This window comes from Calidris pugnax, unplaced genomic scaffold (genome assembly GCF_001431845.1).
Source record: "Calidris pugnax isolate Ruff unplaced genomic scaffold, ASM143184v1 scaffold18, whole genome shotgun sequence".
NCBI lineage: Eukaryota > Metazoa > Chordata > Aves > Charadriiformes > Scolopacidae > Calidris > Calidris pugnax.
In genome coordinates this window covers 2,707,257-2,724,096 of record NW_015090812.1, presented here as the reverse complement: position 1 = coordinate 2,724,096, position 16,840 = coordinate 2,707,257, and the positions used below count along the sequence as shown (strand labels likewise).

General features: G+C 38.1%; 1 protein-coding gene across 10 annotated transcripts in view; it reads right to left on the bottom strand.

Moving 5' to 3' along the window:
- DAB1 (Dab, reelin signal transducer, homolog 1 (Drosophila)) overlaps positions 1-16,840 on the bottom strand; it is a 544,445-nt gene that overhangs the window by 144,005 nt on the left and 383,600 nt on the right. For 9 of the 10 annotated variants that reach the window (XM_014939420.1, XM_014939417.1, XM_014939424.1 and 6 more), the window contains exon 3: positions 7,082-7,194. The exons of the other annotated variant lie outside the window; for it this stretch is intronic. The gene's annotated coding sequence lies outside the window, so the exon portion shown is untranslated. The remainder of the gene's footprint in view (positions 1-7,081; positions 7,195-16,840) is intronic. 10 annotated transcript variants of the gene reach the window in all.

The window sequence follows — 16,840 nt, the reverse complement described above, 5'->3', positions numbered from 1 at the left end:
AAATTAAAATCTCCACTAAGAACTTAGCTTATCTCGTCAAAATACGTATTAGAATATTACACAAATCCTAAATCCCCATTCTTACAATGCGGCTCATACACACTAGGCTGAACAACCCCAGCCTTAAGTATCACAAGAAATAACATACTGTGAGATCAGAGTCAGCTAACTTCAATGGGAGTCTTTTCATTATCTTCAGAAGTTTTTACATGAGGACTGCAACTCATAATCATTCTTAAATTCAAATCATTTCTAATACTCTAGTGACTAATAACTCCAATCTAATAACTATATCGATAGTTCCCATCTGTGATATGAATTACCACTATCTTCAGCTGTAAACAGCATTTATAGTCAACTATTAAAAATAAAATTATAATGATTTTTTTTTCTCACACAGATGGACTCCATCTTCAAACTGTAGATTCCAGATTTGACGTAGCTCTGGAAATTAAGGTCATAAACTATAAAGTCAAAGGCCCATCTGCAAATGTCAAAATGTTAAGTCACTGAGGTGAATGTAATTTAGGCACTTCTTGATAGCATTCAGAATACTCATCTGAAATGCCAACCTCGTTTTACAAGTATTCTCTATTGGGTGCTAAGGAGCTACACACTTGCATAACATTGATCATTAATATCACCTTATTTTGTAAATAAGCAGCTTCTTTCACATTAGATTTGCAAACAAAGAACACCAGGAAATCTGTATTTGTTAAAATTTGAGAACAGGAACCACATTGTCTATTTAGTGAAACATATTTACAGGATATCTTAAGCAAATTTGCAACTCTTTCTTCAAGCCAATTCCAGTATTATTCAAAACTCCAGACAAGTCAATGAGACCCAACACAAACCCATCCTCCTCAGGGGGCAGTTGGAGGCAAGAGGACAACCTTCACACACAGGATCACTACAAGACCCCGCAGAAGACCCATCTAGACATAAACCTAGGTATGAGGAATGTGGCTTGTGTGAATATACCCAAGTCAGACCCTGAATGAGCCAAGGTAAGGCCAGAGGGCTCGGAGAGCTGTGGGGAGCTGGCACTGCTCCCCCCACAAACCTCAGTGGTCCCAGGTGGGACATCAGCAGTGCTCCTGCTGCCCAGGTTAAAGTTAACCTTGGTACAGCCACAGAGGCCAGAACTACAGCTCTACGTGGTAATAAAGAGTAATTTAGATAAGTCTTTATATTCATTTTATGACATCTTTTCTGCTGGTGCTTATGTAATAGAATGCTTCGATGAAATTTCATTGATTTAAACAAATCAGAGAATCTAAGTTAATACATACAAAATACAGAACAGAGAAAAAAATTATTTTTAAAAACCCTACTTTGCTAATGCCTTTAGACCACTAGATATTCCATGTAACTACAGACAATATAAATCCTTAGGACAAACAATCCTGAGGCTTTACACCCTTAGACTATAATCCAGCCGGCTGTGTACAGAACTCTTTGGTGGCAAGCACAACTCAAATGTTCTCTCAATTAACTTCCAAAACTTGTACAGCTTTATCAGCTCAGATGGTAAATAGCTACAAGTTATTTGATAGCTAAACTTGCCAGAATCTGCAAAAGAGATACAATCAATTGTAATTGAAAGTAATGAATACACTTTTCTGGTCACTCCATGTCAGGTGCTAACAGACATCAGAATCCTTCAACACCACATTCACATAAGACATCATATGTGTGTGAATATTTATGCTCAAGAAACCTTGAATTCTATCCAAATGTAAATGCCACAGTATAACTGATCAGTCATTATCATGAAAAGCTTCCAGAGTATTCTCATTTCTAAAACAAACTAAGATTGTGAAAAATTCAGGTTTTGGTGAATCATCAATGGAATACTGGCAATTCCAGAGCAGAGACAAAGCATTCAGTGGGAATGGAAAATGGCCCCAGTATAAACAAGCCCACATGGGATGATTGTATAATGTTTTACAAATAGTAAGCAGTAACAACTGGATAGCCTATACATTTAAGTGATGTTGGAAATCTATATGTTTTCTGAGAAACTAATTAATGCTGATCTGTACTGAACACATGAACATATACATGTGCTAATACAAGATACTCCTCCGAAAAATATTGATTCCCTCTGAAAAGCGAGATGCACTCTAAACAAGCACAAAACCCAGGCATTCCCCTTTTATGGCTACTGATAAAACACACAGCTGCAAGCAAATGCAGAGACAGATTTATTAATTTTCCCCAGCACAGATATTGGCATTAGTTGGAGGAAAAGAACATGCAGTTCCAGCATGATCTGAAGTTATTCTTTGGGGATATTAGTGGATAGAAACGATTCCTGATGTTAAGGACTGAGGACCAAAGCAACTTGTTTGCATTTGAAAGCCATTATGAACTACACTAAAGACAGCAAGCACAACATACTGTGCACTTATTGTTTCAGATGTTTCAGTTTGTTGTTTTTTTGGTTTTTTTTTTTTCTATTTCATCTGTTTCAGTATTTATTTTTTTTTCTTCACTAGTTTATTATACTAATTTTATATTTGGATCCTTAAGCTCTTAAAATGGGCCTTGATTTTTTCTTTTCTCTGTGCACAGTAAGATAGGAACCTGGTAGGGATCAGCAAGGATCTCTGCTGAAAAAAACATAATATAAACAGACAAGTGCATTCAGATCTCTCTTCAGCCAGCAACCCCAGCTCAAAATTATTTCTCACCAAAATGGCTTCTAGAATTTTTCTTTCCTACTGTGTACCAAGTGAACTTAAATTCTAATCTATAGAGCTGCACACCCACTGCCCCAAGGGCACCAGGGAAAATTCTAGGACTATCAAGTGCGTTTCTTTAACAGAGAAGGGAGAGCACTGCTGAAGATGAGGAAGGTAAGATATGAGAAGGTGCTGCAGGGCTGATATATCCTTAAAATGCCTGAAATTAACAGTTGGCAGACAATTTTGGGGGTTTCCCACCTAACTTCTTCCCAACACAAAACATTCTCATCTAAAAGTTTATAGTGCTAATGATAACTCCAACGTCTCCTTTTAAATGCATTTAAGCTGTTTCAAAATAACACAATGATACTTCTGATTTATTTCTTTTTTTCCTTTCAAACTCCTTTTCTGAGAAAGTTCAGCTTATATCATTTCTGAAGCTTTTTCCCCCCACAAAGTCCAACCTGAAAGCTTGCTTCTGGCTTAAGACAAAGCCAGGTCTCTGTCCAAACAGACCATAAAACCTTATTCCTTTCTTTCTCACGCTTCAGTCCAAATCCATCCCATTTCTTTCCTAAGCACCTCTTTTAAGAAGTTTCTCATATCTTCTCACAGAACTGTCTTCTCAGCTGCTAAACATGAGAGACCCGACAAACAACAGCTTGGCATATGTAGGAGAGGAGTAAGACTTGCCCTCTCGACAGCGATGAGCTGCTCATGGAAATGCAGCCTCAGTTGCTAGAAGGATACCCGAAACATTGAACACAATCAGGTCCCAGCAAAACCCAGCAGTATATTTCATTTAATTAGATGCATAAATACATATCTCAGTGCTTAGTTTTAAAAGAAATATCCAAAACACCAGTTCAACGCATCTCCATAAATCCATTTTACAATTTTGACTAAAAGAGAAGACTAACTGACATGAGCAAAAGTTCTATCAGTTTTCACGGCAATACAGTTTATTGAAATAAAGGATAAGTAAGGCTAACTGCTAGGGAAACACACCATCTTACCTTTCGCATTTGGCAGTAGTTGATACTACAAGAGGCAATAGATACAGCGAAGAGGGAAAAACTGCTAAACACACACTCAAATAATGTCACTGTTTCAATATATTATTTTATACATTGACTAGATGGTCTGTATCTGTGTGTGTATATACATATAAAAAGCTTACTACTCAAGACAGTCTTCAACTGGCAATTTGTAACTCAAAAGGCAAGTGCTGGTTAAACCAAATGCTACCAAAGAAAGAGTTAACATGCAAATCCTCACCCGGTTTAATGTGGTTTCTGATCTGTAACAGCATGGAACAAACAACTGCAAAGCAGCTACGCTGGTGCAACAGAGCTTTGCCCATTTACACGGGATCCAGGATCCGTCCCAGTGTGTAACTCCTTCATTCACATCATTAAATCATGTTTGCCAGCAACTACATTGTACTAATGGGTGCATAAAGCTATTCTGCACCTGTCAATTGCCAAGGCATCTGTGCAAACACAATGAAATGGGAAGAAGTGAAGCAAGGAACCCTACCGGTAAAAATAAACCTAAATCAATACAAATAAAACTTAAGCACTTGGCATGTATGGCTGACTTCTTGCTAAGTATAAATGGTATCAAGGCATGTTTTTAGCCCAACACTACCCAACAATGCTTAAATAAATCCAGTTATATATCTTACCTGACAACATTCTTTGCATTTTACTGTCGCACCAGGGAAAATTCTAGGACTATCAAGTGCGTTTCTTTAACAGAGAAGGGAGAGCACTGCTGAAGATGAGGAAGGTAAGATATGAGAAGGTGCTGCAGGGCTGATATATCCTTAAAATGCCTGAAATTAACAGTTGGCAGACAATTTTGGGGGTTTCCCACCTAACTTCTTCCCAACACAAAACATTCTCATCTAAAAGTTTATAGTGCTAATGATAACTCCAACGTCTCCTTTTAAATGCATTTAAGCTGTTTCAAAATAACACAATGATACTTCTGATTTATTTCTTTTTTTCCTTTCAAACTCCTTTTCTGAGAAAGTTCAGCTTATATCATTTCTGAAGCTTTTTCCCCCCACAAAGTCCAACCTGAAAGCTTGCTTCTGGCTTAAGACAAAGCCAGGTCTCTGTCCAAACAGACCATAAAACCTTATTCCTTTCTTTCTCACGCTTCAGTCCAAATCCATCCCATTTCTTTCCTAACCACCTCTTTTAAGAAGTTTCTCATATCTTCTCACAGAACTGACTTCTCAGCTGCTAAACACGAGAGACCCGACAAACAACAGCTTGGCATATGTAGGAGAGGAGTAAGACTTGCCCTCTCGACAGCGATGAGCTGCTCATGGAAATGCAGCCTCAGTTGCTAGAAGGATACCCGAAACATTGAACACAATCAGGTCCCAGCAAAACCCAGCAGTATATTTCATTTAATTAGATGCATAAATACATATCTCAGTGCTTAGTTTTAAAAGAAATATCCAAAACACCAGTTCAACGCATCTCCATAAATCCATTTTACAATTTTGACTAAAAGAGAAGACTAACTGACATGAGCAAAAGTTCTATCAGTTTTCACGGCAATACAGTTTATTGAAATAAAGGATAAGTAAGGCTAACTGCTAGGGAAACACACCATCTTACCTTTCGCATTTGGCAGTAGTTGATACTACAAGAGGCAATAGATACAGCGAAGAGGGAAAAACTGCTAAACACACACTCAAATAATGTCACTATTTCAATATATTACTTTATACATTGACTAGATGGTCTGTATCTGTGTGTGTATATACATATAAAAAGCCTACTACTCTACTCAAGACAGTCTTCAACTGGCAATTTGTAACTCAAAAAGCAAGTGCTGGTTAAACCAAATGCTACCAAAGAAAGAGTTAACATGCAAATCCTCACCCGGTTTAATGTAGTTTCTGATCTGTAACAGCATGGAACAAACAACTGCAAAGCAGCTACGCTGGTGCAACAGAGCTTTGCCCATTTACACGGGATCCAGGATCCGTCCCAGTGTGTAACTCCTTCATTCACATCATTAAATCATGTTTGCCAGCAACTACATTGTACTAATGGGTGCATAAAGCTATTCTGCACCTGTCAATTGCCAAGGCATCTGTGCAAACACAATGAAATGGGAAGAAGTGAAGCAAGGAACCCTACCGGTAAAAATAAACCTAAATCAATACAAATAAAACTTAAGCACTTGGCATGTATGGCTGACTTCTTGCTAAGTATAAATGGTATCAAGGCATGTTTTTAGCCCAACACTACCCAACAATGCTTAAATAAATCCAGTTATATATCTTACCTGACAACATTCTTTGCATTTTACTGTCCTAATGCAAAACAAAGTAAATCTTCAAGTAACAAATGCTCAAGAAGCACAAACATGTTGAGATTCAGAAAAGTTTGGGTTTCTTTCAAAGAACTACACAGCTACTTCTGTTTTCTCACTAGGTTCAGTGCTGGTTTATTTTGATGGCTCAGAAAGAGTCACCAATCCAGGTAAAAAAGTCTTTCAGTTCTGCTTTGTGTTACTGCTATTTCTGACACAACCAGTACAAAGAAATAGTCCAAATCCAAGAAGTGGAATTTCCACGAGATGTTACACTTGCATGAGTAGCTGTCATTGTCAGCTGCAGCAGCCAGAATATCAATTTACTTACTGCACAAATTTTGAAAAGCGTGATATAAAAGTGAAGGCAGCCTTATCATTACCTGCTTGTTTTCATTTCAGAAAGCTGCTTCCCTTTACCTTCTTTAAGTATCTACTAACACTTTTTTTTATTGCAGTTCATCTTGAAAATTAATCATCATAAATTTAAAAACATTTTCTTGCAAATCTGTCAGGTTTGTAGTGCCATTTCATTTATTACAAGACCACACGACGCATCAGAGCTCTGTATTTGAACGTGACATATTTTCACTTTGTTTTGATACCACGTTTGAAAATTGTTCCTATCAATCTTTCACTGGAGCCAAAACTTAACTGTCTTGTTCACTGAAACATTAAATGCCAAGTCACACAGATGAATAAAAGCATTTGCAAGTGTAACATCTGCATTTGCAGTTGCAAAGATTTGCAAAAGTTTCCTGAGACAAAGGTCTATAGAAGAGAATCCACAAAAGCAAATGAGTCCACAGTCAGTACCAAACCCAATTATTCCTAATCATTTTGGTCATCAGATCATCACACTGAAATTTATTAGATTTCATAAACAGGCCGGTCTTTAAGTAAACTTTTGGAAGTGTTTACAGTTCAGATTTCCAAAAAGTATTACAACTTCCATGCCAGACTCAGCAAATGCAGTTTTAGATCCATGATTTTCTGCATCGTTTCCCAGAGAGGAGTAAAACACCCAAACAAACCGGCCATATACTTACATTCCCCATAACGCATCATTTTCCCTCTAAACAGTGGCAGCAAACAGGCACATCCAATACTGTATTACTTTCTTCTCTCATTCATGACGATGTCACACACAGGTTCTTTGATTCTGAAAAAGAAGCATTTCCCAGGTTCTAAGGACAGAGGTACCCCAACCAATCCATCATGCTTTGTGTGCTAATGATAGACTCATGCATAAGAGGCACCAGAAGCCGGAGGAGGCAGCAGGCATGAAAAGAAGTGAATCAACTGTCAAGGGTTGTGATCTGAAGGACTGCAAGCCTGTGATTAGAATTTTCAATCAGGACTTCCACAATTCATCACGCTACAAGGGAAGGGAGGGGGGAGAAACATATTTCTTCATCAGCCCTTTCTGCTATTGGCATAGCAAGTTCCAGGGCATTAAAAAAGGGAAATCTTAAGGTTTCGCATTTAAAAGCGGGTACATTTGAATCTTCAGGGAGTGGAGAGTAAAAGATTTTCTGGGACTGCATAGCTACTACTTTTTGTCTTCATACTCAAAACAAAACCAAGATTATTTGCACCACAGCCTTTCAGCTGACAAAAAAGAAAACACAGCTCCTCTTGTTTCTCCTGTAGTAGGAATAATTATAGACACCTGAGCCAAAAGTAGCCCTGGAAATCTTTGACTCTTGTCTTTAGGGATTTCAAAAGGAATAATTCTCCTCCCGAATCCTTCATCAGAATTTGCTAACGCACTCTTTGAAACTTCAGAAGATAAAAAGGCAGAGCTCTTTACAAGGACAATATTCTCACAATCTGCATGAGATCTCCTGCAGCACCAGAGAGGTGGCACAGCCTCACATTTCTGAAAGGTAAAAAGGACCAGTAAGTTGACTGAGTGCCCAAGTTCACAATAACTAAACACTTGGTCTAACTTTGCTTTCCTCACGGTATTTATTTGCCTTGGTACCACCTCTACTGACTCACCGAAGAAAACGTCAACCCCACAACTCAACAGCCTCAAGAAGGACATGGAGCCAGGCTGGTCCTGTAGCTCTGCTACAGCCTCTCTTTTGAAACCATGGGTAAGTCACAAAAGCTCCTCAAATATTTGTCTGCTTCTTCCACCCCCTTCCTCACCTATGAAATGTTCTGTCTCTCAGAACTCAAATTTTGCATTAACTCATTCACAGAGGGGATTGCTGCCCTCCAAAGCCTTCCAAGAAGTCCTAGCCCAGCAGCTGGGCACTGGCAACATGGAGCAAGTGCCACAGGGAACGTGTGGTCTCTCTGTATCAATGTCCCCGCAGAGGCTTTGTCTCAAAATCTAGATCCAAGTGACAGCCCACGCAGATTAGACATTTATTGAAATATATGAATGAAGCATTATTTTTAAAGGCAATTTTCATGTTAAACTATGAGTAATGAACAGTAAAGACAGTTCTTATTTGCATAATTAATGTTTCAGTTATTGATATTCCTTCAGAGGGTCACTAGCCTTTTTTCTCTAAGTTAATTAATTAATAAAGCAACTCCTTTTATGTAGGTAATTGTAATCACTTTAATACTCAAAGGCATGTAAAATATCTAGCACTTCTTTTTTTAATGTGGCAACCCCAGTGACACAATGATAATTTGCATAAATGTAAACACTGAATGGGTCCATTTAACTCCTGACTAGAAAGAAATCCTTTGAAACTAACAAGAAACAAACACATAAATTATGGACAAACATGGCAATATGGGCAAGACCCCCTTTTGTCCTTACATCACAGCCCTATTTTCCTTAGCACAAATCTCAGCTTCAAGACAATATACAGCTAATGGGACAAATCTGTCCTCACCATTAACCAAGGATTGCTCTGAGGAGACAGAATAATTTAGGAAAGATTAGATGTTTATGGGAAAACAATTACAAACTGGAAAACTGTTAGCAAGCAGAAAGCTTTAAAGGCTCGACATTTTACAGGTAATACAGAACTTTTTTCCTTTTCCATTAAGAAATACACAAACAAATCCCACAAACAGAAGCCTGATCCTACAAAAAACCTGTTACAGAAAAACTTCTTGCCCATGGAAAATCTTACTGAAGTTAGGCGAGATGGTTACTTTGCTCAGTAGGCAGAGCTTACAACAGATCATGCAAAATTCAACCTGGAAAGGTCTACTGAATGCAGAAGAAAACAGGAAAGCTAAGAGGTCATAGCAGCTAAGAAAACTTTTTTCCCCTCACTCTTTAGGGAGGCTCAGTACAGTGTTATGAACATCTTGGTCCACAAATTAGTTTTAAAGCTACACAGCCTGTGTGAGCTATTGTCTCACGAGCCTATCACTACACCTCGTCTGCAAATCTCAGTCTTGCTCTACTCACAATCCAACCAAAACACTATTGCAAAAAACATTTTAGTGGCCTCTTTCACCATGTCTCTCCTTGATGTAAAGGATGAATACAGAGATTATCATTTTTATCACATGTAATATTCTTAAACCACTAATAACTTGTCCTCATCCCATTTCTGAGCCTCTCTACCTACATCACCACACCTTCCCGCCAAACAAGCATCTTCATGGAAGGGTTTCCAGGCTGCCTTCCTAAAGCAGTGCCACACATTTTTCCAAGGCCAATTCTTTGTAGTTAAAAATATATCTTTTACAGTGCGATTTAATTAAAGAGAAAGAAAGGGCTGTTGGTATCCGAGTACTGACACCACTAATTACCTGATAACCAGAGTCCCATCATTCTGGTTATTTCCTCAACTGAAAACAGCTACCATCCCTACTACTGAGCATTTTTCAGAGACAGATTTGGGTTTTTTTTCCCCCCTGTTTTATGCAGTGCCTGGCACCACTATAGGAAACTGAAGGGAAGGAGGGCCCCAAATCCATCTTTACAGTTTGGGGAATGGGATGGCAATATAGACAATAAACGCTGTTATTTGTTTTATACACTCTTCTGCATCATATCAGCTGCTAAAACTTTGCAAATATTCCAGACATCATCGAGAACCTTTGCAACCTGTCTTCGGACTGTAAGTCTCAAATCTGCTTTCCATCCGAGAGATTATAACAAAATGTGAAATAACCTAAAAATTGAAAGTCATTTCACAGAAAATGGAAATAGATACTGCAGGAAAAACACATTCCAGACCTGCAAAATTCTCTCTTCTACATAATCCTTATCCATAATCTTCCAGGGGACTATTTAGATCTTGATATACATACCTCTCAGTATTTTTAACCCCTGCACATCTTTTCAGCCAGCGGGTCGGTTGTGTATTCAACTGGGCCTTCCAGCAAATGGTATTCACCACATGCAGAAGGTAAGGAATGCAGCCACTAAGTGGATTATGAATAAAACACTCCAGTATTCTTTTTCTGTATTTCTCAGTAATTACTCACAGCCAAGGAACATAATAGAGATCTGCTTCTTCAGTCTCTCACTCCTAAAGGATCGATGTGGTGCGAACACAGGCACTACAGGGCTTAATGGCAAGTTCCAACCGCTTCCTACAAGACAAGAGTCTCCTCGACAGCTTTCTCCCAGACATTTGAGGAGCCACTAAATAACTGCTATTACTGTATATTTGTGTCCTCTTTGTCAAAATCACACTTATTAAATACAAAGAGCCCGACAGTGGACAGATCTAAGAGAAGATATAAATGAAATTCTAGATTAACAAAGCTCTATTAAATCAAGCTTGCAATTTTATCTCCGGGGTTAACAAGTTGGCTTGCGCTAGTGGGCTAAATAATGCACTTCAACACATTAAGAATAGATTGTATTCAGACTGAATGGGCTGTTAGCTCAGAAAAAAAAGGCAGGAGGGTAAAGAAACGCTGAAGTAGCTCTGTTTCCTGCCCACAGCCACTTTCTCTTCTCCTTCATCATTCCAGAACTATCACGATCACACATCCATCACCACATCTTGCACGTTCCCTGAGAAAGAGACAAAATGGGCCTCAAAATCTCTGTCCTAATGGGTGCCATCAAAAGAAATACCAATTCATCTGTACGCAGCACATGTAACGTGCATAAAGCATCCAGAAATCAGTGTCATTAAAAAGTGGGGCTTCCCTTTTGCCACCCAGACACTGCCATAGTAAGAGCTGGTTCTATCATTTCACACCGCAGATACCTTCACCTCCCGAGAGAACGCTCCTCTGACCAAGAGCCAAGTCACCTTTTCTCTCTCTGTAGTCAGTTTCAGCCCAGCAGTTTTCCATAAGACAGTGGAAAGTTCCTCTATTGTCAGCATTGAAAGTCTCTCTTAAAGTAGTTCTATTTTTTTTTTTTATGTAGCCACGTTTTCATCAAATTCAGTGCATACATTTTATGAAACTATTTGAAATCCTCAGGATTTAGGTTAGAAAAAGAATATGAAATGTAGGCTAGGCTACAGCGGACTTTCTAGGGAATATCCCACTAAGGCAATCTCTTGATAGGTAAGGTATCATTCTGGCTGTAAAAGCAATGATTGTTGAGCACAGATTTTCAGTGGGCTCTGGAGGTTTAAAGTCTTAGAAAGACCTAATTTCCTTCAGCACTATCTGTGCTTGTTTCCTCTGGATTTTATATCTGTATGAGTTCAGATGGAACATAGTATTGGGCAAAAGAAATGATCATACACCATTAGCAAAAAACTTTAGTTTAATTTTCTGTATCTTATAAATAGCATTTAATGCTGTCAGGTTTGCTATAGGGTATTTTTTTTTTCATATTAAAAACAGCAATTCAAGGTGAGGAAAAAAAATATTTTTACTAAATGGACAAAGTTCAGCTGGGGGGGGAGAGAAATATAAAATTACATTATTTCTACTACATCAAAGTGGGCAATCAAATCTTTAATGTATCTGTTCTATCTCAGGCATACCTATAACTATTTTTACAGCAGAAATATAAAATTCCACCAATGTTTTTGCTCCTGTTTTTGCTCTTAGTTGAGTTATAGTTTGTACTCCATAAGGGTCCATTTTCACAGATATTCATACCACCTGCCCCATTCCAAACAGACAGGATTTATTTGATAGCCAAGTGGCATTCTGCAAAATCATTAAACATAAATTTAAGTTAAAACATTCTGCAATATCAACACGTAAATCAACCTGAACACAGTATATACAGCTTCAAAGTTTCTTAACTAACTAGATAGACCACAAAGAATTTCTAACACCCTCTGGTTTAATTCCTCCTATAACTTATTTTGAGATGAAAACCCTGGAAATGAAAGGGTTCCAGACTCATTCTTTGTGCTGCCTTTACAGGACACACTGAACATCACTAGCTTCACAAAGACTGGGTGCACTGTGGATGAGAAGACACATTCTAGCGTGGGGTGGTTGCTTTGGATTTTTTTTTTTTTCTCTCCTTTCTCAAGAACCATTTCCACTCGTATGTATGACCTCCACTGTTTAACTGATGACTATTCAGTGCATCGGTTACGAAAAACAGCCATTCTCATTTCCTTTACACTCCTCCTGAAAGAAATAAATCAGTTTCTTGACTGATTGAAACACTTAACTGCCAGTCATCTTGCTTTGTCCCTTCACTGCTTCACACCAGCCTGCATGAACTCGAGAGATGCAGAGCAGTGATTAAATTGTAACATGGAGCACCGAGAGCAATAACTAAGTAAGCGGTGATAAACAAATAACACAGTTCTTCATAATTCAGTAAAACGCATTATTTGATTTTGTGTGTGTTTTTGAAAGCTAGTCAAAGTAACAGTGCTTTTTTACTAATGCAATAACATTACTGCTTAATGGTGGAAAGCACAGGAGAGCAATATATGGCCTACAAATAAGAGTAAAATGTGCAAGCTTAACAATACAAGTTTATCTTCCTTATGAATTACCTAGGCAGTGCTTTTATTATATGAGATCCATTGTTTCCCGATCTGCAAATTGCTTCCTGAATCTATTAACTATAATGGGAGAAATGTGTTTTTCAGTCTTACTGTCCAAAAAAACCAAACCCAAACCACAATAAATCAGTCAAAGCAGGTGAGTCTAAACTGGAGACACGACCAAAGTATTTCAAGTACACAGTCCCTTGCTCCCTAGAACACTAAAGGATTTTTCCAAGGGTGGAAACAGAGACATGAAAGGATTTAAGTGTAAACTATACAACGATAGTACAATTCTGGAGTATTACCATGCGTGTGAGGGATTATCAAAGATCTGGTAGGATTTTTCTAGCCTTACTTCTGACACCTCCAGGGAAACAAATTCTGCAGTGCTCTGTAGGCGATAAAGAGCAACCCGGGTATATTAAAAGGCTCATAGATATAATTCCATGAACTACAAGCTTTCCTTGTAACTCAGATACCTTAAAGTGAACAATACTTACATCATAGTCCTTGTATTTCATATGGTTTTGGATGACATTTCCACTCATTGACTTGGTATTTGCATGTCTTTGAATTCTCCAGGGAGGACCCAAGAAGCGTAATACTACTTTTATTCATACATCTTCCTCATCCTAAATTCCAACACCACATCCCAAACTCCTTTACCTAAGCAGAATGCTTCATACATGTATAGCCATTAACACTACCATAATTTTCATGAATATGAAAGATAGAGATGGAGGTACTTCTATGTGCTCCTGAAAATTGAAGTCAACAGTCTGTACCAGTATTATGTGGCAGAAGATATATTGACTGCATTCATGCTAATGACATACCACTTGCTACAAAAACTCATTAATAAGTCACATTTGAATCACCACAGAGTAGTTTGGTAGCACCAGAACCGCAAAACAAATACAGAAGTCAAGGCATCTGAATTTGCCCAAGTGCTGTGACTACACGTAGAGCATTCCTTCTTCTTCAGAAGCTCTCCATCAATTCCCAAGTGCAGGAGCTCATCAAGTTGATTCACCTTCCAAGCTCCATTTCACATCCTCTTCTCACCAAGGCTCAAAGACCAGCGTAGTTTAAATTTTGCTCTTCCCAGTCAACAGGAATCAACAGGACTCTTTGTCTCAATGATCTCTGCACTCCACCTCACAGAAGTCATCAGCTGTAACATATGGTCTCAAAACAGTCACTGTCACGTGTGCTGATAGGAGGTGGTAGAATTTTCCTTCAGTAGTTTCATTGAAATGACCGGACACAGAGGACCTTAATGAGTACACAACCTGTACGCAATACATTCTTCCAGTTACCTCTTAAACCTTTGATCTCAAGGTCAGATATTTCCCTGGAAAGTTTGAGCAACTTATTTATGATGCTGCTATGAACAGTAACATTGCTAAATATTTCCCTTTAAATAAGTTACCTATTTAAATTATCCCTACCCAAAGCTAGGACAGGAAGCACCACCTATTATTAAGGTTGTCTGGCACTTCCCCCTCTAACAGTCTCCTTTCAATTGCTTGCAACTTTGCCAGAATTTTATCTGTTCAGGCTACAATTTTACACGTCAAGTGTGTCTGCTTCAGGGTGATTTTCAAGACATGAGGGAAGAGGAATGAATTGAATCAATTCCAAGATTTAGACTGTGGGAAAATAGCATGCTTTGACCATGCTAAATAATCATTATGAACTTACATTTGGAAAGTTTACCGGGTTTTGAAACTGGAAATAAGATTTGTTCTTCCTATCATGGATCTGTTTTTCTTGCTAATCCTAAGAAACACCACCAAACTACCCAAATTATGAAATGATAGACTTTACACTTGTCCAGTGACTCCTCCTTTATACTAAAATCTCTCTACACTCTCACCATCTCCTGCATCCTCCAGAAGGAACTAAAACATGCATGCACATTCTTGTAAGCATTGTACCACACAATGAGCTATCCCTGTAATTACTGCTCTGAACTGCATTGACACAAAACACTGGAACAAACAGGTTTGTCTTTCCATTAAGGCTCCCAGCAAGGTGCTGGATTTGAATGTAAAAGGTACAAGAACCAGAACAGAGAACAGAGAAACAGAGTTTGACGTGAAATCTTGTATCATGAGAAGAGAAGAATTTGTGACTTGGGAGGTTTAACCTGGGAATCAAGAGGCAAAAACACCTTCATAGGAGTGGTAGAATTAGAGTGAATGGAGACACTCATCTGTAAGAGAAGTGCTGCGTCTAGATAAGGAGCCAGGAAAAAAAAAAAGAGAGTCAACTCATGGTACCCAGGAAACTGGGATTAAGAACTGATGAGAAGAACATGCATCTTATTTGTATCTATTAATGGTCACAAAGAACATGGCAGAAAAACTACTGTCACAGTTACTCAATTAAACCCAATGGTATAAACCTGTCCACAGGAAGGACAAAAAAAATCTGGTCTCAACAATACATATGGATCTCAACACAATATGATTTGTCTTTACTCTTCCTTCCCAAAGCAAAAAAGGAGTTCTATTTCATTTACTATGGTAAAAGAAGGATCTTCCTACCATTACTGCTGTACCTCTCGGTGAATATTATAAGCTGAATTATTTCAAATACTTTATTTCATTAGACAACTTTTCTAAGACGACATAAATTAGGGCATATGGTTCATAATATTTTCACTTCCTTTCCCCATAACCCATTTCACTACTTTTACACTTCATCAATTTAAGCATTATTGCTAATATGTAACATTTAAACTCTGTCACAAGAGAAAAAAAAAAATCCAAATGTCTAATTAGAAAGCTATGATGGCCATTTCAGAAAGTACTGTTACATTTTCTACCTACATCCAATACCTATGAAAGAATTAAGTCAGAAGCAAATGCAGAGCCTCCAGGCCTCCAGGTTTCTGTGCAGAGCAAGAGCTTTTTACTGCTTACTTGGGTACAAAGAAAAACTGAATCCCCAGAGTAGAGAATCCCCATCTCTATGATTTACAGACACAAAACAGCATAAAGCATTAAACGAGAGTGTAAGAATGGCTGTTTTACCACAGTGTAAACCCAAGGGCAAGCAACATTTTTTTATGTTAAGCACAACACATTCCTACACACAACTGAATCAACAACAATAATATATGAAACTTCCTACAGCAGGAAGGGCATCTCTGACTAACACAAAAAAGTTAACTGCTAACATTAGAACCTAGTTAGTATCAGAAAAGCCGTTTGCTACCAAACCTTCATATCAAAACATGACAACAATCTTTCTAACATCAACACATGCCAGAAAATCATGCAAGAACAAAACAAAAAGAAGAAATGCATGGAAAAGCTTTCACAAAATACCAAGGTGGCAAAAGTCTCCATTACAACTCATTGTCTGACTTACAATCGTTGCAAAGATCTACAAGGAATCTTTGTGAACATAAGAAAACTCCACTTCTTCAAAATAAACAAGATACATTTCTGTCATATGTTAAGACTTCTTCTGCAGGTTGTATTAGCATCTTAAAAGCATCGATGATTAGTCAGAATTACCACAGGAGGGGATTCAGAGTTATTATGTCAGGGTTCTGAAGGCTAGAAACATGTAAGTCTTCGTACTACCAAAAATAAAAAAGAATACCTAACATATTAATCTACACATACACACGCTCCTGATAGGAAGAATTAGGCCAGCAGATAACACCTTTAAAACCACCAATAATTAAAAGGTATCCCACCCTCGTTTATTAACAGACCATTACACTGTTTCCCAAGTTACCAGTTAAATATACAACTATTCAGAGAGGACAAAGGAAGGCCCTGTGTAGTAACACATTATATCCATAACAGCAACTGTTTCTTTTCTGTACCATACTCTTTCCTAATCTGTTTTTTCATGTCACATTTTTGAAATAATACTGGGGACACTGTAGCATAGCCTCTAAGGCCATAACAACAAAATGCAGTA